Here is a 27828-nt window from a genome sequence, read left to right on the forward strand (position 1 = left end):
TCTCTTCAGAGCAGATTGAAGAGTTGGTTTTCTGTGAGGAGTAATTCACCTAATAATCTTGGGACACTAGTCAGGTAAAGTTAGTCAGTGTGGATATGCTCCCAAGAACCTGGACAGACAAGAGGGTATTTTTTCTTAGAGTGGTAAATGTCCTGTTCTCATCTGCACTTTGAAATATGGACACATATTCATATCCTTTCTTTCTAAGGGTTTTCTTTGTTAAGTAGAACCCTTTCACAGTGAATTATAAGAATCAAATAATAAACAACTCCAAACATTACTGAGATCAGCATTGGGACCAGGGGAAATAGTAAAATGCAAACTAGTAATCTGAATGTGAAGAGAACATGGTATGTGAAACTTTTCTCATCACTCCTGTGTGAGGTAGGATTATCTGTTTTAAATTAACTTCTTTCTGCAACTCTGAAAGTGCATTTTTGTTTTGTCATATAGACACAACCATCTCTTCAGGAGAGAAATAACCGAAGATGCCAGAGGCCATTAGCTACATATAAATTTTCTCTTTTCAATATAATCATTATAGTAGTGCACTGTAGCCATGGCACTTGGCAGTATTGTGGGATTCAGTTCAGAGTGGAATGATCTGTTGGAGAAAAAAAATCAATTTAGAATCCTAAGACATATTTCAACTAGTCCATCTATTTGATGAAGAACTGTAGTATTAATAAGGACAAGTAAAACAGAATTTGTTGTGCTAGCACCTCTCTTTCTGCCCTGCCCTGCACTGATTGGTTGTCACAAAATAGAAAAATGGCAAGGGCCTGCTGGAAGTTATGTATAACAGAGTCGGTTTGGACTCTGAATGCTGTTGCAGGTCCAGCCACACCAGTCTCACCTGGCACACTTAGCATTATTTCAGAGCCAATTTAATAGGTAAAAATGACTATAGCACAGCTAAAAGGAACACTACTCTTTCTCTTCTTCCTGGTAGATGACCTGATTTTTTCTTCTCATTTTCTTCTTTCTCTTGCCTTTATTACAACAGGAATGGTGTACCAGCATTATCATTAATGTGCTGCTGCTGTGACAAAATGTGCTGCAAGACTGTGCATTTCAGACTGACTTCAAATATTTGATCTGTTTCTTTCTGGATATGAGGCAACTTCTGCTTCTACAGAAGCCTCCTCCACTTGGTTTTAGATTCCACCTGAAATCTTTCATCTCACTGAATACTGAAGAAACCTACGAGAGGTATTCTCTCAGTTTAGTAGCCTTGAGTAGGTTGGATCAGTTCAGGACTATGAGAAAAATATAAATATTCATTTGAGAGCTGAGAAGCAAATTATCCAGTACATAAATTCCACTGAATGCATGGCAATAACAGAGGATAGCAAGCTACTTGAGCAACAGAATATCACTGTCACATTTAGTTTAAGCATCACGATATTTGCATGTATTTGTTTATTTTTACACAATTATGGGTATAATTAATAATCTTGTAGAGAAATAACAAGTTCTGGGCAACCAGTGTGTATCCTAAACTACAAAGACACTATATTAGGTGTTGATAAAGGTGACTGAATTTGAAATGTTACATAAATACTGAGAATGTGGCTATATAAATAATTTATTTTCTGTCGTCTCTCTTCAAATATATTTTGGTGCTAGAAATTTCAGCTGCCAACTGTTCTTTTTTGTTCTTCTGGAGAAGGAGTTTCAGAATAGGTTAGTATTATTCAGCTAAAGTTTTTTCTGATGTCTGGACTAAAGAGAATTGCAACTCCAGCTGTCAGTTTCCAGGACCCAATAACAACCCTATTTACTTGGAAATTTCGCCAATTTTAATTAGCTATTATGTATACTAGTATCTGCAAGCACTGCACTTAACTAGTGATATGTCTGAATATGTGTTCTTTAACTTAAAGATCAGTGCAGTTCTATGTTTTTATAGTAGAAGCTAGAAAATAAAGCTATTTGTGTATTCCCTCCGCCTAATTTTCCAAAATACCTCAATTTGCTTATTTGCTTGCTTTTTACCAGACATACATCTACTTAGAAACATAGCTAATTAAGTCTGAAAAAGCTTTTTGCAAATGTACCTGCAATCTTTATAAACTATTTTTACTTTATGTGTGCATCTATGTGAGTATACATATGTACTCTCACATATGGCTGAACATATGCTTAGGACAATTAAAAGACAATATCAAGCGAAACCAAAAATCACACCACCTCTTTCTTTTTACTTTTATTTTAACATGTACCTTCAATTTGAGAAGGAATATTTTGCAGATAGGATTGACAAGTAACATTCCAGTGAGGCAGTGGTCTTTGTCATGCCATTTTAATTACTCAAGTCAGTTCATTTCTGACAAGGGTAACAGTTGCAAAGCCATTAAGATCACAAACTGTAAGTTTATAAAAGCTTGGCCACTTTGGCTTTAGAGGCAAAACTAACAAAGGTTAATTTTCTACTCTGTCATTGCCTGTTCTTAATTTTTTCAGGGCTACAACCAGTAAGCTGGAAGTAGACAACTTCTCTAAGCATGCCTTGACCCTGACCTACATGAAACATATCAGAACAATGGTGGGTATTTCTAGTCACACTATAGGAAACAGCTCTCTGAAAGTGGCTGTCACAGCATGTCACTTTGTCATATTTACAGGCACACAGGTATTTGAAGCACCCCAAGGTATCTGGAGGTAATTGGCATGATGATTGCAATCCATTGCTAGCTATGAATTAAATATGTAAACAGTTTTGGTTAACAAACTAATTATCCTAGTGGAAAATTGTATCTTTAGTTTATTCAGTGAACTGGAATACAACAGAAGCTAGACATTGATGTTCCCAGTGTAACTGTGATTTTTGATGTGAAAGGAGAAGGCAAACAAGTTAAGATATATCTTACTGATGTACATCACAGACGGTTAAAGACCCCTCACCTCTTCTGAGTCTGTCAAAAGAATTTTTGCATTCAGTAAGTAGTTTGTAGCAAGAGAGGCGTAGTACTGAGTAAAGAGGATAGAAGAGTCTGACACTTGAAAGGTCTTTGACAGCCCATGGCTGACTGCTGATAGTGTTTAGAGTAGGCTTATTATCAGCCCTGGTGTATCTTATCAGTATGAATATGGTTGTTTGAAAATTTAACAATATGGGGAAAATGGTCTCACACTCAGTATTTTTAATTCCTTTGAATTTAAATATGGATTTTCAAAAATTTAAAAAAAAACTGAAGCATTCTTCTAGTATATTTTATTTTATTATTTTATGCATAGAACAATCAAATCACAGTCTTATTTAAGTGCATTGTTACAGCACTATTTAAGCTTATAGTTATAAGACCAGAATGAAGAATTTTTATTTAAAATGACGAGTTTTGTAAATGGAAAGGAAAATACAAACTTTTTTTTTAACCTCCTTTTGTTTGTTCCTTTGTTAATATCTTGCTTTACTAGGTTTACAAATCCTAAATAAATAGAAATTAGTGCTCCTTACTTTGCAGTCCATTTGCTTTAGATGTTTGCCTTGAGGGACATTTGTGTATTCTACTAATGGCTGCAGCAGAGTGCTGTCTCATTTTCATTCTGGCAAAAAAAGGCCGTTTCCATGGATACAGTTTCATTTGTTAGAGAGAAACTGATGGCTGTTAGTGATCCCATCATAAGCAACTTCTGTCAGATTTCTTATCAAGTAGACATATTTTGACAAAGTGAAAGATAACACCATAATAAGAGAACTAAGTTGTTACTCTATGTAATGAACCATTTAGCATTAAATGAAATGTGAAACCACATTCTTAAGACTGAAGGTGGAGAGAAAAAAAGTAATATTTATAATTTATGAAAATTCAGTGCTGAAATAATGATAGCCTACTTGCTTTCTGTTGTCAAGGTAAATCTAGTAGCATAATGCTGATTTATATTTTAGGGTCAGATACAAACCTTCATTGTCATATGTTTCACTGAAAGGCTGCATGGAGCTATAATAACTTTTAGGTTTTCCTGTGGTAGTACATTTGGCTGGATATGGCCCAAGACTGAATTAAGGGCTAAATGCATGTCTGGTAGGTCATACCCTCTCCTCCCAGGCCCAGCTCAGCACGTAAGACTTTGTCTAGCAGTTTGACCCACAAAATGCATGCTATCTCTATTTGGAATACTGTGGACTTAGAAACCTGGAAGAAACTGACCCTACCCTTTGTTCCTGTGAGCTGGGCAGGCTGCCAGACCACAGGCAAGATTTGCCCAAAAATATTCTGCTATGCAGAAAGTGTTTATTGGAGTCCTACATAACCTGAGGACTGAAGTTAAAGATGGTTATTGAAGGGAAGAAAAGACAGTATACTGTTTAACTTTAGACGATTGCCTAATATTTCAGCTCTTGAAGGTATCATATAGAGATGGCATCACCAGGTCTTCAGGTTTCTTTGTTCACTATCATAGGAAAAGTCTAAATAAGTCTTCCAAAATCTAACCACAGAAGAGGAGTAGAACACAGGGAAATAAATAAAACACATAATTGATGTATTAGGATAAAAATAAAATACCATGAAAAATATATGCCAAGAGGTTAGAAGAGGACTGAAATAAAAGAGAAAGTAACACTCAGGTAAAATTAAATACTAATACACTGTACATGAGGTGTATACCCAGGGGTTAAGCTGGAGATTTGTAGAGTATATTTGTATTAATGCATATCAAGCTTTTTCTCCTCTATAAATCTCCATCTATATACAGATATTTGTTTAAAATTTAATCTCCCTTGAAGCAGAGTATCAGTTCATTATCGCACTTCACTCCTGCAGTCACTCAGCTTTACAAGTGATGGGAAATGCTCTCAGACTAAAATGATAGTGCCTGATTCTTATCTAAATTGATTTTTTTAATATTTATATTTCTCCAGCACATTTAGAAGTAGGATGTAACTCTTTAATCAGTTTTAAGTAATTTGTTATTACCCCCAGCTTTGGAAAGACACTTTGGAATAGCTAAGAGAGGCCAGTAATGGTGTAGACCTGCTTCACACTCAAAATGCCCTCTGAGATCAGGGCTATATGTGAATTTGACTCACCTTCAAAAGGTCTACAATTCTCCCCAAATGTTTCTGAGTTATAAAAGCAGTTGAGGCCTGTAGATTCACTTTTAATGATTTGTTATTATAAATGCTGGTTAGTTCATAGAAGTTTGAAAGAGTTCACTTGTCTACTCTGGTTTGTGCTATTCTTGAGCAGAATCTTAGCTTTAATGGACTATTGAGCATTTCCAATTGCTTTTGCCATTTTAAATAGTACTTACAAACACAGTGTGCAATATCCTGAAATGTGGGCATCAGAACTCAAAATGAATGGCATTGAGCTTATTATTACAACATAGATCATAGAATCTTAGAATCACAGAGTGGTTTGGGTTGGAAGGAACTTTAAAGAACATCTGTCATGGGCAGGGTCACCTTTCCCTAGACCAGGTTGCTCAGAGCCCATCTTGTCCTTCAGAACTGAATCTTGCAGAAGGATTGTTAATGTGGCAATGCATATGCTTCTGGATACTGAACTGAGAAGCCAATGCCAACAGGTGTAGATGCATGGCTGAAGCCAAAGCACTTCTCTGAAGTCCAGTTGATGGGGTCATGTTCTTTATACAAAAGCAAGACATCATTTTCTTTCATACTCAAGCATCCCATTGACTTGAATCTCAAATGAGTTCCTCTGTCATCTTTCAATAAGCTTAAAGGATCAGCTCTTCTACAGCAACTGGTGCTGACCTATATCAGGTTCCACTGAAGTTAATGATAAAACTCTCTCTGGCTTGAACTCGAGCAGAGTTACGTCCATAGTACAGTCTTTTGAAAAATCCCACTCCATATGGTTCCTAAAGAGTTAGAGATGAACAAAAGGCACTGAAGTAATCTGTATTTTTCAGATGGGATTTCTAACACATGTATAATAACATCAGTGACATCGGAATTGAATGCATGGCACTCTATTAAATTCCATGAGCTGTAATAGCATATTTCTAAAACTGTGGTAATGTTAATACCTGTGTTTGCACAGCAGCTGTGCTTTGCCACAACCTTGGGAATCTATCTGTTTATAAATTAGTTAGAAGCAGGGTGAATGTATACATAACATGAATAGGGAGTGGATGAGAATATGTGTAGGGCCTGAATAACCCAGGAGCTGTAACTTCAACAGGCAGTGCCCTTCAAAAGACATACAGCTTCCACAATGCCTCTGATAAATCTAAATCAAACAGTAAGAGAGATGACAGATGGGTTTGAATAGGTACTCCAGAAAGGCCTCCCTAGAACATAAAGTTTTAGAACTTCTTTCTTTCCCTTTTCATTGAACACAAACTTCAAATGATTGTGCTTCTGCATTTTCTGAAGCTGGTGCTGTGAGAAGCACAGATGGATCTTTCCTTTTTCCTTGCATCACATACATGATGTTTACCACAATACCCACAAGAATTGAAATAGTTTTTTTTTCAGGAAGAGTGGCAAAGATGACTTAACTGCATTGCTAAGATTACCAGAAATGTAAATTTAAGATGAGCCTTTCTGGTAGCATAACCAAAATATCTAAGTGTTTTAAAGTCAGAGTTAACACTGTGTACAGTCCTTCTCTGAATTCCTAAATAAGAAGACTAATTTTCAGCAGTGCTTCACTTTTACACAGTTTGTAATTTGAACAACAGTTCTTATGTTGTCAAGTCCTAGGAACAATCAGTCCTAACATTTAAGTGCATGAGAGTTTTATATGTTGGACTTTCAGTGGGATTTGAGCACTTAATTCCCATAGCTCCTTCTAAAAAATCATAGATAAGGATTTTTAACCATTAGTTATTCCTTTAAAGAAGAAAAATTCTTGTGTGGATAGATTTATTTGTTAGAGCCTTGGCGAAAAATGCCATGTCACCTTCTGGTGCCAATGATCTGCTTGGGCAAACTGACAACTGTGAGCAACAGTGAAAACTGAAAACTGCATAACCTTGCCAAGCAGTAGAAAAAACTAGAGAAAATGGCTGTTCATTCTGCCTGTGGTGCACAAAGGGTTTTTTATGGCCCAGTATCCAGGACGGTGATTAGCTGGAAGAGGAAAGGTCCTGACTCAAGTAATTTCCTGTTCAAATAAATTGTAGTAAATCTAGTAGCATTAGCAGTATCCTAAGAAACCCTGTGGTCTGACACGTGTCATGAAAACAGAAGCAGACAAGCTCTTCCAAGTTAATATGATAAATACCAAGGTTCAGTTTGGTGGCAGGGTATATCATAGACAGGTGTTGTATGGCCAGACTTCACAAACGAAGATTTGGGAAGGGCTCTCCCCACATGGGTGTGCCCTTCCAGCCTGCACAGTGGATTTTTTAGGTGAGGCACAGCGTGCGCAGAACTGGCCCCACCGTTTAAGTCCTAAGGTCCATTTGCCACAGCCGAGCGAGCTTGGACAGTGACAGTGAAGTCCTTGGGACTGTCACAGCACCTGGTACTAAGCAGGGTTGACCCTGCTGAGCATCTGAGATCTGACGGGATGGGATGTCAGGGAGGCATTGAACTGCCAGGGGACAGTCCCCACTGAGACTCAAACTCAGGTCCTTGGGATACAGAGTTCAGAGTGCTCTCCTTTACACCACAGGACTGACCCCATAGACAGGTATTTCTTAAGAGACAGGTCTTATCCTACATAAAAGAAAGAAACAAATGTTCTGAAATTCAGGTTTATGTCACTCTTGGTGTAGTGACGTAACACTTTTCCAAAGCAATCTGCCATTTAACAAGAGTAGTGACATCGGTTGTCACAGGACATATCTCAGCATTCATGTGACAAATGGAAGGGAGAGCAAATGCAGCAAAATTCACCATTTCCAATAAAGCTGAGCTCGCATAGATGCTACATAATTTAGTCTACTGTTAAGATACCCTTGATTTCATGATATCACTTGAATTTACAAGATAGAAATTTTATTTTTCACTTTCAACCTGATCTGAGAACTGAAGCCGTCAGAAATATTAAGAATGGTTAACATAAAAAAAATAGAGACAAATAGACAGATTCTATGTTTTAATAATTTTAAAAGCCAAACAACACATATTTTATCTAGGATACATGGAGGATCTGTTTCCTAGCAGTAGAAAGCAGATTGAGCTAGGAGGAAGAAAGATTTCAAAAGGTTCCACAAAAGATAAGGTGTGTTTCCTTTTTATTTAGTATACAGAAACCAAATTTCTGGAGTGAAAAGCCTTTCCAAAATCTTTCTTATTGAAAACACCATATGTAACATTTTCACATAGTACCAAGAAATCACCTTTATTTTTTTTCTTTTTCTATTCAGGAGCTTCAGCAAAACAGATTCTTTCCTTGAGAGAAACAACAAACTTAGAATTTTCCAGTGAGAAAAATGAAATTTTCCAGGGACCTTTCCTGTTTTTGATCCTTTTTTTTTTTTTTTTACTTCTACTTCAATCATTCCTGGAGTGGAAAGAAATCATTTAGCTATATAAAGCAATACTAAAACACAGTTCAGTGACAGGAAGTGAAAAATAATGTATCTTGTGGGGAAATTACATAGTCATCTAATTAGACAGGACATTGTGACATATAATTAGTTTATGTTTGCTGAGTACTTAAAAAATACAAAGCTCTTTGTAAATGCTAACAATTAATATTTAACCTAGGCATATATAATTAACAAAAGCCTGGTTTAGGGCAAAGCTTTAAAGCTAATTAACAAACCTACTTTCATATCATATTCTACATCTTCCTAATATGTTAGAACCCTGTTTTAAGAATGAAATATCAAATCTGTATAATTCTCTTAAATATGAAAAGTAGGAATTAGGGTCTGTTTTTCTTTTGATAAATTGCATCACATTTAATATCATATAGTTACTCTTTTCCTAAGCATTTGTGGGGATTTTTTTGAAGGATCCCACCTAACCAAGTCTTACTTGACTTCTGGAAATAAATAAGATTACCTTACAAAAGAGTTTGGTGGCAGACTAAGCAGTCATCACTCCCATTTCACTGTCAGAGATAAAAGTTGAAAGTAATTCCACAATGTCATTGTACTCACAGCAGCACACACCATGGCAAATGAGAAATGGACCAAACCTATCATATCCAAGGGAAAGATCAAATTTGGGATCTAAATTAGATAATGTGATAGAAGCTAGTGGTACTTTTTACTGACTGTGAGGAAAGTCCCTTTTTTTGCATTCAAACAAGTGGACTTCTATTCAAAATGCAGGAAAAACAACATCTGGTATTGCAAAAATGAAGTCGCAAAGGTCTGCTACATGGCAACCCTATATTTAAGGCAAATCAAATTTTTATGATATATGCAGTTTATACAAAGAATAATGATTTCTGCTATTTCCATCTATGTAGTTTAGTACCACTGTAAATTTTGTTTGCTTCATGCATGAACTTCAGCACCACACTTTAACAATAAAAATGTTGTGCACTGTCATTTCTGTTTTGCTTTGGTTCTTCAAGGAAAGTTTAAAATTCTTGTTTTCTGTGAAGGAAATATAATATGATGTTCAAATTAAAAAAAAAAAAACAAAACAACCAACAACAACAACAACAACAAAACCGTTCAAACCAAACCAAAACCCAAAACAGACTAGTCATAATGAAACTTTGATTTTATGGACTGTATGGTATGAATTTTTCTCAGATAAAAACCATTATTCTGCTAGTAAAAATATTTCTTAATCCACATAGGACGAGCAATACTTATATATTTATTAAATATTTAGCTCATGAAAAATCAAGTTAGAAAAGTCTTCCTATTTAGTAGGATTAAAATAGAGACAGTCTCCAAGGATTTACTTGCATGCTGTTTTACTGAGAGATTGCACAAGACACACTCAGAGCGGGACAGAGACAGACGGAAAAAACATAGGGTGGGTAGCAAAAAAAACCAACATCCAGCCATGATACATATTAGTGCAATGTGAGAAAATAAAAAAGTAATAAACAAAAATAGATATTGAATGAAATCAGTGCCTGGAAAGTTAAGAGAACAAAATGTGCCAAATGACTGTCCTGCAAACTGTTACTTAGGCAAATGTTCTTTGCTCAGGCAAACAGCTCTATTTTTGTTAGCTGGACTGTCCATGTAAGGATAAAATTTTGCAGCTTAGTTCCTGAAAGACTTAAGTATACTTATTTGCTTGTTCATGTCTTATTATTATAATGTAATCTGCTATCACCAGTTGCTTATCCTAGGAGACTCAAGTAAATCTTAACATTAATTTCTAAGATCCAAAATCAGCAAAATTATTTACTATACATACACTGAGACAGAATCCTCAGCTTAGTTTGAATGAGTACTTATACAGTGGTCTTTTTTCCTTCTCCCAAAGATAGTAATTGAGGACATGACCCTTTAAATTTATATCCATTTGGTCTAAGAATCAGAGCTATATTTTAAATTATTTCACAGAAAGAATCCAGCTAATGTCAAAGAAACCCCAAATATATTCAAACTTTCAGCTTGATCTCTACAAGTTTTCCACTTCAAGCCCTGAGGACTACATACCAATGTTATTTTTCAAATTACTGCTTCAGTTTTCTGCTTATGGTAACTTTAGATAAATGCATTCTTTCATTCCAGCTGATACATGATCTTCTTTTAGTCTGTAGCTGAATTAATTTTAAACTACAGAAATACCCAGAAAATGGAGACACAAACCAAGTGGTCTTAACAGATGTGATCTCATCAGGGTTCCATTTGTTAAAGGAAATCATTGAATATTAACTAAAAGTTAATTAGACTTAATTGCTAATTAGAAAGGAAAAGTAATTTGAAACTGTCTGCTGCCAGTGTCTTGTTATTACCTTTGAGAAGCTTAAATCTTAAAGAGGGTGTGCTACCTGCCCATATATCAGTTCTAGTATGCTAAATTCATTGCTAAATTCTGGCTAATCAAAGCAAATCTCACAGACCTCAAAAGATACAAAGGAGAAGACAAACACTTGTCTTGAAATACAGGAAGTACTGAAGGAGTCACTATTTTGCTCTTTTTAGAAAAACATACAGTTTTCTTTCAGTTTTCTTTCACAAAGCTCTTCATATTCCACAATAGGTAAAGTGAGGCCAGTCTGTACTGGATGCAGAGATTATGCTGAAAGTGAAGGGACTTACCTTTGTTTCATAAGACAGTGGAACATGTTGCATTAGCTTAACCACCAGCCCTTGCATCCCAGACTATTAGTAGAACAGCCAAGATGACTTACACCCATTGCTACAAAACAGTTCTGTGTACTTTGTCTAGAACATACTCTAGTAAAATACAGCCTCAGAGAGACAGGAGATCAGATTTTCCATGGAACATACACTTCTTACGTGTATTTAGAAAACTAAAAGAGTACCATGACATACATCATAACTGAGAAAGAAAGGCTGACAAGAATACAAGCGAAGGCCACGTGGAGTGGTGAGGTCAATAAGTGACCATCTTCTGCATTGAACTGTTTTGATCCCTCTTTGAAAACTAATGTGGGCATTGATGTGAGCAAAGCTGCAGAAATACTTCCTTTTGTCTCCTCAACTTCTCCTCTTCTATCTTAAGGAAACTCAAATCATGGTGTAGTTGACACAGTCAGTCACAGGGAAAATAATGCAAAATATCAGATTTAGAAACTTTGTTCATGGTCTAGTTTTTTATTATTATTTTGGCCCTTAATTTTTCAAATGAAATATTATTTTTATGAGAAGTAGTTCTTTAGATAGCACAAGAAACTGTACCTTGTCTTTGGACCCATCTGTGCTGGTTTAAAGGTAAACCAGAGGGAGAAACAGACCCAACACAAAAGAAATTATAAATCAGAGATACAATTTAATAAAAATACTACAATAAATGCAATGGCACAAAGAGAAATTGGTTTCAACCCACAAACCCCAGAAGAATAACTCAGCCCCCTGGGGCACAAACACAATGGTCTTCATTAGCCCCTGTGGTGAGACCCACATGGTTCAAAGTAAAAGGAGGTGAAAAACCTCTTGGTGCAGATGAGGGTTGCAGTCTGGTTGAGAGTGGCGCTCTCTTCCTGTCGAGGTTCTGCCCTCCTCTGGATCTGCTGAGTGGTGTTTTGAAGTTCCAAACCCCCTAAGATTATATACCCTCTAGTTCAGGTGGGAACACTCAGTACCTCCCCCAGGGCGGGGAGTTACGCAATGGGTGATCTCACTCTGTGAGTCATGTGGTATTTTTTGAATCGTTGATGGCCCATTGGCAGACATGACTCCTCAGGCTGGGTGTGGAGGTGCTAACGACTTCCTGGAGGTGAGTTATCACAGCTCTTATCTCACAGCCTTCTTTCACACCCAGCTTACAACGAGGGGTCGGGTGTGCCCTGGGGAGCTGCTGCAAATGGTCCTTTGTTAACAATTCTTGGGAAATGGCATTGAGTGTTTTAGAATAACATAGCTTTGGTCACACTCACACAGTGATAAACTGATCCCAGCTTGCTAGAACACCATCTCATAGAAAACCGCCACCTGTGCCTACCTAGTCATCCAGTTCTTGAAGGGTCACCATTATTGTTAAGTAACCAGGTTGCTTCAACTGGCTTCTGAAATTACAGAAAGAAGAGACAGGAGCATATCCAATCAATTAAAGCACTTAGTACAGCAGTGCTGCAGGAGTCTCAAGCCTTTGTGTAGCCTTCAAGGAAGGTTCCGTTCACACTAATAAAGTCCTGTAGTAATTCCAGTCTTGTTGCTTAGCACCAAAAAAACCTCCAACACATTCACAATTTGAGACTTTGCACTTGAAATTTTCTGTTGCCTCACAGATATTGTAAAGTGGGACTAGCACAAATTGCCTCAGATTTTCTTAATTTGAAGGGATCTACTGTTAATATGAACTGCACTTTATTTTGCAATTAAAATGTATATGTCAAATTCTACCCGTAAATTGCCATATGTAGTCACTCAGCAGAGTATACTGATACCCTTCCCTGCAAAATCCCCATGATGAATTGGATACTCTTTTCCAGAACCAGTCCAAACACAGCAAATTTATCACCACTTCAATGAAACATTGGTTTTTGTCCCAATCCACCAGGCTGATTCTGAAGATCTTTAAATAAGATAACATTACATTGTCTGAAGTTAGAATTGACGGATGTCTCCAGGCACCTTTCACTAAGTTTATGTTCTGGATTCACATTACAGAGCACACTTTTATTAAAAGAATTATTAGACCCAGCCTTAAGGCTACTATGGGAAAGTTTTGAAAGAAGGAATAGAAATTCACATCTCAGGTCTCATTATGAAATGAAAGATCTACTGAGATAAAAATGACATGTAAATTCTTTCCTATATTTCTACACATTAATAGTATTTCTGCCTTGAGGATTTGGGGAAATATTTAATATTTCTTTCTAAGATCACAAAGAATTATTTAACTTTTCTAGCCCCCTTTTTAATCAGGCTGTCAATAATCTGGACATTTTCCAGTTCCCAAATGAGATTTTGTAGCATAACATATATTCTTAACAAACAATTATTGTCATTGGCCTGTGCAGCTTCTTAATAACAACAAAGACACTCTGTGGTAAAGAATCTAGCCATTTCTCTATTTGTTTTAGAGATTCTGAGTATTAATACAAATTAAACACCAAGAATCAGTAAGAATGAAAGGAACAGAAAAAATAATATTTACCAAAATTGCAGGGGAAAACTAGAGGCAGTAAAAATTCATCTATCAATACATTGCAGGAGATTGCCTTACCGAATGTCTGGTTCCATAAATACCAGAAATACAGGGGCATACTTAGTTTCTTTTCTACCTTTTTTTTTTTAATGCCCTCTACCCTCATTTAGCACATATTTACTTATCATAGGTTGAGCAGTTACATCGCTCTATTGCTCAAAAACACCTCAAGATATCTGATAAAACCTTTTCATGTTATGAAAGTATTTTCCTATCTATCTATCTATCTATCTATCTATCTATCTATCTATCTATCTATCTATCTATCTATCTATCTATCTATTATGTGCAATGACACATATATTCACTAAAAGGTGGTATGGAAAATGAGAAGTCCTTTATAACAGTAATTTTCATTGTGGAAGAAAATCTTAACTCCTTGCCTCTTGTATTCAGGAAAGGAATTGACAAATTTTATTGCTTGACAGATTTACAGAGAGGATGCTATTTAGAGCACAGAAGGTATTCCTGAGTAATTATAAAACAGTATTCTTAACAGATAGCTGCCAAAGTCACCTACCAAATGACCTTTTGTGGAGCTCTGTAGCTTGTCTATACTATAGAAATTACATTCTTGTTTGTGTTATGCACAGTAAACTTCACAGACATTTTCCAATCTCAAAAACCATAAGGAAATTCTTAACCCCCCAAAATTTCACAAACACTGTTTTGTTGCTCTCAATGGGAAAAGCTGACCTTTTTGTTTTCACAGTACAAACCTCTCCCTTGTCAGCAAACAAAAGTCCATTATCTGTTAGTAATGTAGGGTCTATGCCACAGAGACAGGACTACTATTAACATTTCTGTCTTGGTCCTGCATCCTACCCTGGTCAAACTTAAAATGTGACTATCAAGTTCTTCTGCAGAGACCCCATCTTCTTTTATGCAAACAGTCATGGTAAGTTGTTTAGGATAAACTATACATAGCAGTAGAGGAGGCAAGAGAAGGCTGATATGAAGGACTAATTAATCAATTAATCGATTTTATTCATTCTGGCTAAATTTCTGCTAGCAGCAATTGCATGTTCACCTGGGACTGGAATTTCCTGTCCATGGACTGGAATTTCCTGTCCATGGGGCACAAACTGATCTCAGACCACAGGTAAGAGTATGTGAAGTTTTTGGGTTTGCAGAACATGACAGGCAGTGTCCGGAGCAGGAGACCACAGCCAGGTTGTGGTGTGGGTGGGAAAGATACACACTGGGTATCCCTAATGAAAGATGTGGCAGATTCAGACTGGTAATGTCAATGACACAGTTAGTGAGCTAAGAAGCTGAAACACATCACAGGACACCAGATAGAGCTAATGATGCCTAAGATGGAGCCAGCAGCACCCTGAGTGAACATCTAGTTAAAGAAAATTTAGAACAAAGGGGATTACAGCCTGATGTAAAATTCATTAAAGTCAATGGAAAGATGCCTTTCTGGAGGCATTTGAAAACCCCAGTGACATTAAGAAACGGGAACACTCTAGGGTTCCTAAAAATGGAAGTAAAACATCTATAACTTACCACTGGCGAAAAATGCAAAGAGGTTCCACTGAGAAAGTTGATGTAGAAATTTAAATACAGAAAAAAATTACAAAACCTTATCCAAGTCTGGGATAGTAACCTTAGGACAGTCAAGAGAGAAAAAGAAAATAGACATTGGAGTTGAAAATCATTATGAATTTTTCCCTCTTACTTTGTCCCTATGACTCATAAGACAGTAAGTAAAACGGGGGCAGAAATCTGGTGCAGGATGAAGACTGAGCTGTATTTTATCTCTGTGGGCTCTGACCCATTTTTACTGTTTCTTTGACTGAGTAGCCTGTGGCCATTGTGCTTTAAGGCTTGATATTTGCATTTGGTGGACAATTCCAAATTGCTGCAGTTATTTATATAGTGGGAGAAGTTCTCTTTTGTTTAGTGGCTAGTTTTCAATTGGGTTTTTTGTTTGTTTTTTTTGTTTGTTTGTTTGTTTGTTTTTGGGGTTTGTTTTAATTTGGTTTATTTTCCCTATGGTAATGGAGTTTGACATTATGATTCCCTCATGGGGAAATTGGACATATGTAGCGTTTAATTTCTTCAGGAGAAAGGAGGAGCTAAATTAAAAGCAACAATGTTTTTCACAAAAGGAAAAATTTCCTACACAGCTTGAGTAACTTTGTGGGAGAAATTATGCTCCCTACTGGAGAACAGTTGACAGTGGCTCAGCACATTCCCAGTGGGCATGTAATTTTAACATGGTTTCCCTAAAATTCCCTTAATTCCATGGAGTAACAAGAGGATTCATGTAAGAGACAAGGTACCAGTCATTCCAGTGAGAATGTTGTTTAGGTGACTAGTTCATGATTTGTCCTTCAAACAAGAATGATCTTTTGGGTAAGATGTCAATGAACCTCTGGGTTTGATTGTAGTATATCTCATAATATCTTTTGTGGCCATGAATAAAACTCTTTATTTCCCTATGCCTTGGTAACTGATAAGTGATATGTCCTTCCTTCAGAGAAGTGTTCTGAAGAGTTCATTAATATTTGTGAAGTATTTAAACTAAGAACTTGCTGAAGAAGAAATAATTCAGGGCTGGGCACCTGGGTGCACACTATTATTGGCAGCACAAAAGAAAACCAAACAAATCCCTAATTGATTCAGAGTGTTAAGGAAGTGTTCTTCCATGTTCTCCAGATGGCAAAAAGTCTCAATGTATACAAAATATCAATAGGACAAGCAATTGTGCTTGAAGCAGAAACTTTGACGCTGTGCCTCAGCTTAACTAGAACCATCTGCTTGTGCATGAACAGTAGTGAAAGACTTGGAAAAAACCCACAAAGCAGAGCACGGGCTCAAACCAGGTGATAAGTATCAGTAGAATACAGTTCACTGCAAAGTGGCAACAAGTTTATCAGAAGTACTAAAAAATAAGCAAAGACCTCAGATTAAAAAAAAAAAAGTCCTCAGCAAGTCTAAGCTTGCAATTAATCACAATACTTTAGTGCAGTAACAATTGACTACAGTTTAAATGATAGGACAGCAAAAGGCTTTCTGGGAGATGAAAGTATGGTCTGGAAAATTAAACTTATGAATTTCATCATTTGTACCTGCACTTGGCTCCTTGTAAGATAATGTTCCCAATGCATTGCAGAACTAGCACAGCTAGCCCAATTATCAGGCTGGAGAGAGAGATCCCTTTGAAAGTTTGGTTTATAGTCAGTCTGAAAAGATGCACAGTAAATGACCAGAGGGGAAAGCAAGAGATTTGAATTTTAACGTAATGTTCAAAATTTTGATGTGTTTATTACTAGTTTCCGTTAGGTTGTCTACAGTGTTTTAAATCTTCAGCCTTGAATTTACAAAGAAAAGTATTTTGGAGGTGAGGGAGCAGTCAACACATATTACAAAATAAAAATATCTTAAATTTTAGGTGTATCCTCACAATATGGAAGTGGGGAGTGGGTTCAAATGAAATGACTACAGAATCTGAATCATGATCAATTTACTTCAAGATTCTAGCAATATTGTCAATGTTCTCTGCTACATTTGATTTCAAGTAATATGTTTTTTTATTTCGTTATCCTACTGGATTAAAACAGTTACTCTACAATTAATAAGAACTGATTATTTTCTCTAATGAGTCATTATTTACCATTGTAGACTATTAGTTTAGCTAAGGGTCTTGAGCCTAAAAGCACAATTTTTGCAAAACACTTAAAGCAATCATAAGTCCATAGAAGCCTTCTGTATAACCTATTTTACTGACAAACAATTACATTTTAGATTGAAGAGGTGAAATGATTAAGAATATTTGACTTAGTTGCCATGACAGCATGCATTTTTCATCAGGCAGAGTGTAATTACTACAATTTCAATGATGTAAAATCAAGAAAGATGATAACAAACAGCAGAACCATGGAGATATTGCCATTGCACCAGGTTGCCATGGCAACAGTGATAATAATCTCAGTGATAGATGTTTTCTCTTGCTCTTTCCATTTTGTACGGTTATAACATTCAGAGCCAGTTTTTACCACAGCTTTTTATAGTTTATTAGACTGTCAAAATAGTTTATGAGATGTTGTTGCAAAGGAAATGACTGAGTTCCGCAGCCTAATAAAAATGCCAAATACTCTGTTTACATACTGCTCCAGCATTTAACAAACATTAAAAAATTGTATGAAAAATGAGTTGATATTGTATCTGTATTAATCAATTTGCAAGGCATAAGCTCTGTCACTGAAGGTCAAATGAATACCTTCCAAGCATTACTTTTAAAGAGTCCTTTTAAAGTTTATTCTTGACACCATGCTGCCAACACCTTTTACCTGAGCTGAGCAAAACAAGCAGCAATCAGGAAATACTTCATAAGGCCAGTAGAAAGTTAGATAAAAAAATCTTGTTAATGATTTCAATAATGTAGGAAGATTAATTTACTTGACATCAAAGAAGTGGTCGATGCAGATTAAAGAATACTTTGTTTACTGAACCTCTACCATAGACATGAGAAAGTACAAAAAAGGTAAGATAAGATTTGCATATTTTTTATAGAAATTAATAAGTGTACATATACAAACACTATTGTGCTCATACACTATTTTAATGCAGTATTTTTGAAGTGTATATATGAAGACAGAGAATAAACAACATCTTTATAAGGTCACCTCCAATGCCATAGAGATATTAGAAGGCATTGATTAGTAAAGGAAGCATTGAATTTTGCCTCTGAAAGAGAAACAGATATTTTTATAGTTTTAAAGACTGACTTTCTCAATCTGAAAATATAATTCTTTAGGGAGCAATTTAATTTTAATGGGATTTTATAGAATTGTCTGAAAAGGAAATAGTTAAATGTGCTTTTCTATTTTTCCTAATGTTTTTCTCCCTAAGTTTAGCAAAAGTCACTATCCATCTTAAAAAATAATTATGGACATATTCTGAGAGAGAAACACATTTTAAAATCTGAGTAATGACTATGAGGGTTATTGTTCTTCATTTAAGGTACCTCAAATGTAGATACACAACTGAAAGAATTGCTAGAACTGTAGCTTTTCCTACCATCCAGTTTAGCCAGCTGCTTTGTATATTTGCTTAGCACTGAGACCTTCAGGAGAGAATAAAACTCAAGAGAAAGGGAGGGACTTCTAAAATGTTGTGGTTAAACAGGTGGGTAATGGTGCAAAAGATGCAGAAAGAATATGAACGATCATGCACTTCTTTGAGGCATTAATGTGGATTTGAAAACCAACATGGGAGACTGTTGCCACAATACCAAGACACTGGTGACTGGTGGCATCAGTTTGAGTTATGCTGCTCCCCAAATCTGTTGTTGTGTCAAGGAGCACAGTTCCTTCATAATTTGGACCTGGCTCTTCTCACCCCATAATATATAGAGGCAAATGTACATATTGTATTTCCTCAATGAAAATGGATACATTTCCCTTTTAGAAAGGTGTTAACAGGTCCTAAAGCTTTTCTTTAGTGTTTCAGACAACTGTAATCCACAGTTACCAGTCACTCTTAGGCCTTGGTTATCTTTTTTGAAAGTAGAGTAAAATAAAGGAAAAACAATGAAAAAAAGCCAAACATTTAGTTTGTTAACAGAACTACTAAGTGCTAGTGACAACATATTCCTTTGCTGCTTATAATTTTGATAAACTAGATATTTTGAAATTGTTACCTATGGTTGTGGAAAAATAAATTAATAGATATCTGTCTATCCCAAACCAAATTAGGATTTAAATGTATAGACCTCATTACACTTAATGGATAACATATGTTTACATTTGCTATGTTGCTTGGTAAACTTTTTTTTGCTGTACATGTGAAATGTGAATACAGCTTGTATATATGGCTGAGAGCGGAGTAGGAGGAAGTCTCGTGTCCGAGAAGTACAAATGATATGCAGCATCTGAGAGTACATAATACCAGAAAAACTCAGAGATGTTTTAAGACCTAGTAACTCTGTTGAGACCACAGGTCTAATCCTAGCAGTACATTTGGTGTAATTTCTTCAGTTCAGTTTTGTCAGATTCCGAGTGTGGAGAAATTATTTTTTAAATAAAAAAAATTGTGCAGTAAAAATGGAATCTTGGTTTTCAAATATAAGTTCCTTTTTTCAATTTCACATAATTACTCTTCATTAGGCTTTCTTGAAACTAAATAATTTGGCTTTAATCTTGCTGCTGAAGATCAAATATATGTAGTTCCATTTTCATTTTTATTTATGATTTAATGGAACTATATGTACGCAACGACACCATCAGCTTAACAGAAACTTTTGCCTGAATGTCCTTTTGCTTTATATTCTTCTCCATACTACATATAAATTCTACAGAAACAAAACCCATTAAATTCAAAGGAAAAAAAAAGAATCTGATTGGGAGTGGGAGCCAAGGAAGAGGACAAGAAGGCCCTGCTACTTTACTTCTTTATTTGAAATGAAGCAGTTTTCAGGATGGTGGTATCTCTTTAAGCTTTTCTTCCCAAGGGTACAGATCCCTCCAGCCAAGTCAGCATTTCTGCTGCTGTCCTTTAAAGCTCTTTCCAGATTCATGGTACTTTTTCTGATAATATGCAGCCAAACCTCCCACACATCACCATGCAGTAGTATAACTGGGATGACATAGGAGCTGCAGAGTTACTGTTACTTGCTTCCTGCACCATATGAAGTCTTTGTGCATGCAGTCTAAAGTTGCACTGCTCTTTTTCTGGCAGCTGTTACAGTTTGCAAATTGATGAATACTTTCCTGTCCAGAGTTAATCCCGTGTGTTTCTTGCACCATTATTAATTTCCAGGTTTTAATCTTTCATCAAATGAACATCCTTGCATTATATCTGCCAAATATTATTGTACATTATGCAATTTTTAATTTTTTAAAAATTTTTTCTTTTGTTTATACACTTACAAATCACAGTACTTTTCATTTATTTCTTCTTGGGCCTTGAGTTATTTAAAGCTTCTTCCACTCTTTGAATTTCACTAATAGCCTGACTACTAATGATTTAACAAAAATCATAAATAACTTCCAGTGACCATCAATCCTGCTTGCGCTTCACTAAACTTTCGCCATCTCAGCACATTCCATTTATCATTACTTTGCGTTTATTGTTTTTTTGGTAACTTTTCAGGTCTCAGAACATTCTTTCTTTTCCAGATTTAGTACATTCTCAATTCTTATTTGTATCAAATGCTATGTGCATATTCATGTTATCATCCATCAGCCAATTTTGCAGTTCAAAGGTAATAAAGAAAGAATTAAAAGAAAAAAAATCATCTGGAAAGCCATATGCTTGAGACTTGCCTAGTTTTTAAAGTTAAATTTCATATGCATTGGTATTATGTTGGAGATTCTCACATCTTCTGTTTGGAATATACATAAAATTTCCACTAATTGTAATGAACAATAATTACAGCCTTTAAGCATGTCTCTGCTTTCTGATGTGGCATTCAGGACATACTGCCTATCATTCTATAGAAAGCCTCTTGTAAGGGTTGTCCTTGGAGATTTTAAAAGGTTGAGGAGGCCTTGTGCTGGTTTTCCAGACAACACATGAATTGCACAAACATGAATAAACAGATGGAAATTTAAACATAGAAACAGGAATTACAGTTTTGAAGCTTTAATTTGCGCACTTAATTGAAAATCCAGAGATATTATGTAAGCTTTAAGAGTTTCTGGGTGCACAGACAGTAACTGGGACTGGACACCTAAAAAAGAAGTTGCAGGAGATTTCCCAAGAATGACCTGCCTGCCAGGAAATGGGCTAACTCTCTGCCCTTGCCTCTCAGGCTTTGGTGCTGACTGTCAGTTTAGGAGTAGAGATGAAACAATTCCTTTTGCTGGGTGTCTAAACCATTGCTTCTTTTGAATGGAATTGTACTATAGAGTATGGGATTATAACTCTCAGCTTCCCTTTAAAAGGAAAGTAATGGGAAGCACTGAGTCTCAAGAAGCAGTTCCCTTCTTCAGAGAAAATGCAGGTGCCTGAAAAAATAACATAAAGTACTGAAAAATAGGTGTATCCACACCAAAATGATGATATAAATTAGAAAGTCTGCAGGCTCCTCTGAGCTGCTGATACTGTGGGAGACTCCATCCTTGCCTGTGAGAGCCCATCAGAAATGCTGATGTTGTTTTGCAGAATATCTTCCACTCATATGACTCTGTGAAGGAAAGATGCTGTTTTGTCCAGGGTAGTAAGTGATCCCTTGGTCTTGGTCCCTATGCTGACAACTGATACACCTTGAGGCATTTTAATCTTCTGGCTGTGTGCCAACACCTTCCTCTATCTAAATGCAGGACACATCTGCTTGTGGGTGGGTATGTGACAAAACCTGAGTGGCAGTAACTGAGTAAGATAGTGTTGCTAAAGAGCTTATAATGGAATTTCTTTTTAGAGAGAATTTCATCTGTAATTAAAGTTCCCACCTGTCCACTGTCCCTTCTTGTAATTATACCTGATGCTTCTTGTCCCACAAAATGCTGATATATGGAACCACTTATTGCCCTTTAATTTAAAGATTAATTAATTGTTGCCATTGTGTGTGATCTCATTAGGAACATTAGGAATAAAAAATCACAACCAAGTATAAATAAGAATCCTAAAATGCTATAGGTGAAGTTCTCAGTTGATTTTTAGCACAGCATCACTGAGAAAAGCATCACTGATGTCACCTATCATAATTTCTTTGGAAAAATATGCAAACCAAGGACATTCAGAAACAAGGAACCAATAGGTTGCAATGTGTTTCAAAGCCTTAGTAGATGCTTTGCTATAATTTTTTTCTCAATGGAATTCTTCTTCCTACCTGTCTTTTCCCACACCACTTAAAACATGAAAAGCAGATGTTGGTGTGAATGATAGAAAGACCTTGTGATGACCTTCTACACTTGAGAGAATTTTCCTCTCAACAATATTTGGATGATTTTTAAAACAGATGTGCAAGCCTTAAAGATTTCATTCCAATTGCCCAAGATATAGAAGAAAAATGAATTAAAATATAGATTGAAAATGTCTTTTGATATTAAAAATCATTTTCTGAGGAACATTTTAGAGCAATTTTCTGTTTTATGCATTTTATCTTGCCATTTTTCCAAGTGACTATTATTTCCCTTGCTCTCATGTGGATATACCCTGAATAACATTCTGGAGGATATTAAACCATGCAAGAGTAAGAAAGAGCTCAAGGAAACTATTGCAGCTTAGTATGCCTCTCACTCTACTTTAGATTAAAATGGCCATGGTACTTAATTTTCAGGGATGCTAGCTCAAATTTCTTCTTCCAACTTATAGAAACTTTCCATGCTTTCTATCCAGCAGTCTCTACAAAATCATGCATAGCACTGCTAGTTGACAGACTATTTTCTATGCACTTTGTCTTTACTTGTTAAGGTTTCTGGATTTTCTTTCCCTTTATCTTTCTATCAGAGATAAGGAAATTCATTTAATCTACATCCCACAGAAAGTCCTCTGCATTAGGATTCAATTCAGTCTGTTTCTTTCTGGGATCCTAAAATCCCTGAATCCTTGATCAGATCTATCAGTTATGCAATATGCACATTTTTTGTAATGTTAAAATTCCAAATCCTGAATTCAAACCAATTTATCTGAACTGTTCTTTTAAGAGACCTCAAATTATTAAAACCGCTTGCTGTGCAATTTTATAAGAAGGTTTTAAATTTTCCATTATCGGTGGCAAATAACATATCTCTTAAAACTCTTTTACGTAGCACGAAAACTTTGTTATGATTTGGAGTGTATTTCATTGTCAAAGAGAAAAGAGAAAAGAGAAAAAAAACCCCTAGTTTTGTGAAATTTCCTAATACTGCTTTGCAAAGTGTTGTTTGCATGGCAGGGCCACTAAACAGCATAAAATGCTAGAGCCACTTTGTTCTAGGACAAATTGTCTAGTAGTTATAGAAACCAGTGTACCATGAGTTAGAAGTCATACATTGAACTAAGCTAGACGTTTAAACAGGATGAAATGGTAAAGATCCAAGATTTTGGAGAGTTGGAGTCAAGGTTTTACAAGTTTGACAGGTCATGTCACTGAACAAAAAAAAGGCAGAAGTCCAACAGTAATGAAGATGCTTCAAGACCACCCCGAGGGATGAAATCAGGAGACCACCACCCAAATTCAAAGCCAAAAGAAAAGCTCCACCCAAGATTTTGCCTAGCCACTAATATGGAAATATGAACTTAAGGCTATAAATGGCTTATTTTACACAAACAAATTAGGCCTTGCTACTATTAGAAAAAAACTTTCTCTTAGCAGGTTGGGGTTTTTTTGTTTTGTTTGTTTGTTTTTTTTTTTTCAGTGTTTTCGCTTATCAGCTACCTAGGAGGATGTATATATTGCAAAGTTTCAATTAATTTCTTTTCAAATGATATAAAAGAACAAGGAAAGAACAAATGGGTATCATACAGGACAGGGCAATCAGCTTTTTAGTAGCACTGCATGAATCACATTTGAATGTATTTCAGTGGCTGTTTTTCCTGTTGCTGCTGTACATATATTTGGAGACTACTTGTGCTGTGTATGAGTAGACCATGGAAGAAAGTATGCCAAGACCATTTAGAGAGCAATTTTCAGTGATCATATATAGCCTTTGCTCTACCTCAGCATTCTGGTATGTCTATGACATCTTGAATTCTTATCCTGGATGCTTCTGTGGGGAAAACTGAGCACTTCAATACTTTCTAACTAGGATTCACAGCTGACTGAGCAGTCATCTTGGCTTAGTTTCCATAACAAGCTTATGAGCAGTTACGCTGAGGAAAAGGACAAAAGGAATAGCAGATGAGAAGAGAAATGAGAAGAAAGAGAAAAAACATGCGTGTGTGCCTTTCTGATAGTAATTTGCAACATAACACACACTACAGAAATACTGTAGCACTAGTCAGTTGGCCATGCAACCTTTGAATTACAGGGATGCAAATTGCTGTGACTGTTGCTTGTTCCCAGCTCTCTCTGGAAGACAAACATTTCTTCTGCCTCCGAGACACTCAAAAGTCTGTTCTCATCCAACTGAACTGTACACACTGAAGCACTCAAATTGGTATTTTCCTACCATTGGACCACCACTAAAAAGAATGGATTGAGACGGATACATCCAGAAAGCAATCCAGCTCACCTCAGATTTAAACCGTCATTTTAAAGGTCTTGATCTTTCTTCAGATAGGAGGTTAGTTCGGGATGGTTGTTTCTCTCCTTTTTTTTTTTTTTTTGGCTGTCTGCACTCTGGGTAACAACTGTTATTGAGGAAGCACTTTGGCATATATTTACATCCAGATTTTTTCATAACTTAAAGTCCTGGACACTCTGTAGACGCAGAAGAGAAGTTAAAATACTACCTAAGGAGCAAACAACTGCAAAATAACAGAGTAAGGCTGAAAATCAGTTGTTCATCAAAGGAGCTTTGATTAGCAACAGACATTTCAAAAAATATCATATGCAAAGAATCTACAAGTAAGTCATATCTCCTTAACCAAGTCTCTCTTTATCATGGTCATGGCATCTTTCTCTTCTTGCAATCTGCTCCTTTGTCATGCATACTTTTTAATGTAAGCTGTTTCTTAAACTGACTAGACTTCACTCACAATGATCCTAAATTGTCTGACCTGGAGAAGGATCAGCTGTCTTCAAAACTGCTAATGATCTTGTAAACACTTCCATGTCATTTGCTTGAAGGTAGAACTACCCGACTTCAGTTTTAAATCTCTTTTCTTCTGATAAATTAAAATAGTGCACTTAAAGGACCTCTTCATTAAGGCACTGGAGAGTAAAAGTTCCATTTAAGTGACATGTTTAACTTTCCCTCTCTTTTCATATTTGTAGCTGTTCTCTTTCCAATTCTCCCTGTTTACTCTACCTAATATGGTATAGAAATAAAGCTGTATTCCATTCCATAGGCTTTTTCTAAGATTTCTATGTGCAGCAGGAGGTAAACAGAAGAGTCAGATAAATAGATTTACAATAGGGTGTTATTTATGTATCAAAATATGTGGAAGAACAGGGGAACAAGAAGAATACATTTAAAAGATATGAAAATTGAGCTTGACAAGAAATACATGCTTCTTTAAATGCTTTTTCCAATCTCAGTGTTGGAGATAAGCTCCCCTTTCAAAGGAAAATGATATTTAGAAATATTTTTCTTTCACAACAAAATAAAATAACTTCTGGGAGGTGAAAAGTTATTCTGGACAAGCATAACTCAGAGTTTGTGAGACAGTATCCCACTCAGGCAAGGAAGAAGAAAGCAGTATATCAGACCCTAAGTGGGGTGAAGTATGGAGAAGCTGCACATCAAAAATAGCATAGAATCATAGAACACTTTGCTATGGAAGAGACATCTAAAAGTTATCTAGTCCAAATATTGCAGCTTCCATAGCAATGTTCCACAGCACTCAGGATTTAATGTAAAATGCTGTATCCGCTTCCTAAGGCACTATGTCTCCACATTATGACCTCACAATTTAGTTGGCCAGTTTAAGACACTAGAAGCTTTAAATCAGCATATTCAAAAGTGAAGAGCAAGAAAGAGGAACTTCATTTTATGTGCTCTTACTTTTATTTTACTTTATTCAATCTTAAAACTTTAGACTTTCCCAGTTAGCCAAATTCTCTCCATGGGTTCAAGGAGGGCTTTTGCTGCCTTCCCAATTTGCTTATTATTGTTTTTGTCCTTTCTAAGTCACTCAGTACCTAGATGAAAACCACTCAGTGCTCTCCTTTTTCATCTCTTTTCTTTTTTTTTTTTCACAGATGTTCATAAAGTCCTGTACAAATGAACAGTTTCTGAAAATTCTACTTTGCAGAATTTTTCAAAATATTATCCATTGTTCCATTTACAGCAAGAAAGCACTCAGACCCTGGAAGAAGGAGTACTGAAGCCAGTAACACCCAGTTTGACAAAACCAGAACTGTTTTTCCAACAGAACTAAGTAAGATCTCACAAGTCAGGTAGGGGTATGCACAGCCAGAAAAGTTTTAAGCAAAAAATCTGGGTACTTGTATCTCTGAGTTTGAAATCCTGTTTGCATATTATAGGAGAAGAGAGGCTTGATCTCAGATGGCTTGACTCCTTCTCCACTATCCCACTCACTGGTCTCTTAGGAGACCTTAAATCTTCAGTTCTTACATCTTAGGTATTGTTACATATTATTTTGTGCAGTTATTATTCCTGCAAAATGGCTTTGGCACTGTGTTGGCCTGACTTCAAGGATTCCTGCTGTTCACTGGGGTGAGGAAGCCAGTGGCTGTACATTTTTGTCTTTCCTGTTCCACAGGAATATACATCATAATATCACATTAGAAGAAAAAGAGAGCTCAGAATATTTTGATAGGGAAGATAACTAAGTGAGTTTCTTAAATAAGTAATGGCTTGTGTTGTTTCCCTCTATTGGTAAAGGTAGTATGAGTTTACTCTGTCATAGAAAGTGACATCTAAAAATTAGAAATGGACACATAACTAACTATGAATAACTAGTGTTGTTTATATGACTGGAACTCCAGTTATGAAGCAGCATATAGAACTAGAAGAGTCACATGGAGAGTTTGGAGTAATCAATATTAAAGTCTACTGAAATTAATTATCACAAAATTTAAAAATATTTTTAATGTAGTTATCCCTTTTATGTATGAGTTTAGACTCAAAAGATGAGCCTTACAATTAAAATTCAGACATTAAGAACCAAAGTTACTCATTTTATTTCAGTATTTACTTCAATTTCTTATTCAGTTAGAATCACAGACTATTCTGAGCTGGAAGGGACCCACAAGGATCATCGAGTCCAACTCTTAAGTCAATGGCCCACACAGGGGACTGAACCCATGGCCTTGGCATTAGGGTTTTTTTAGTTGTTTGGGGGGTTATTTTTTAATTATTTTTTTAATTTAGCAGAAATGAGACTTTTAAAAGTCAAACATATATCTGATTTTGATACCTTCATGTCTTTCTTGAATCTCACACTCTTTTGTGGGAAGCCTGGTCTCTGTTTCCCAGTGGGGGAAAATCTCTTAATTTCACTTGGGGTTCAGATTTCATATGAAGTCTTCTACTATGATGCAGTTTTTTAATATAAATGAGTAAAAGTCTTGTTAAGTAAATGAAGGAAAAGTTAACCAATTATAAAGACTGTATTTCCAGCATTAACTTTTTAAA

Source organism: Pithys albifrons, chromosome 4 (assembly GCF_047495875.1).
Source record: "Pithys albifrons albifrons isolate INPA30051 chromosome 4, PitAlb_v1, whole genome shotgun sequence".
Lineage (NCBI taxonomy): Eukaryota > Metazoa > Chordata > Aves > Passeriformes > Thamnophilidae > Pithys > Pithys albifrons.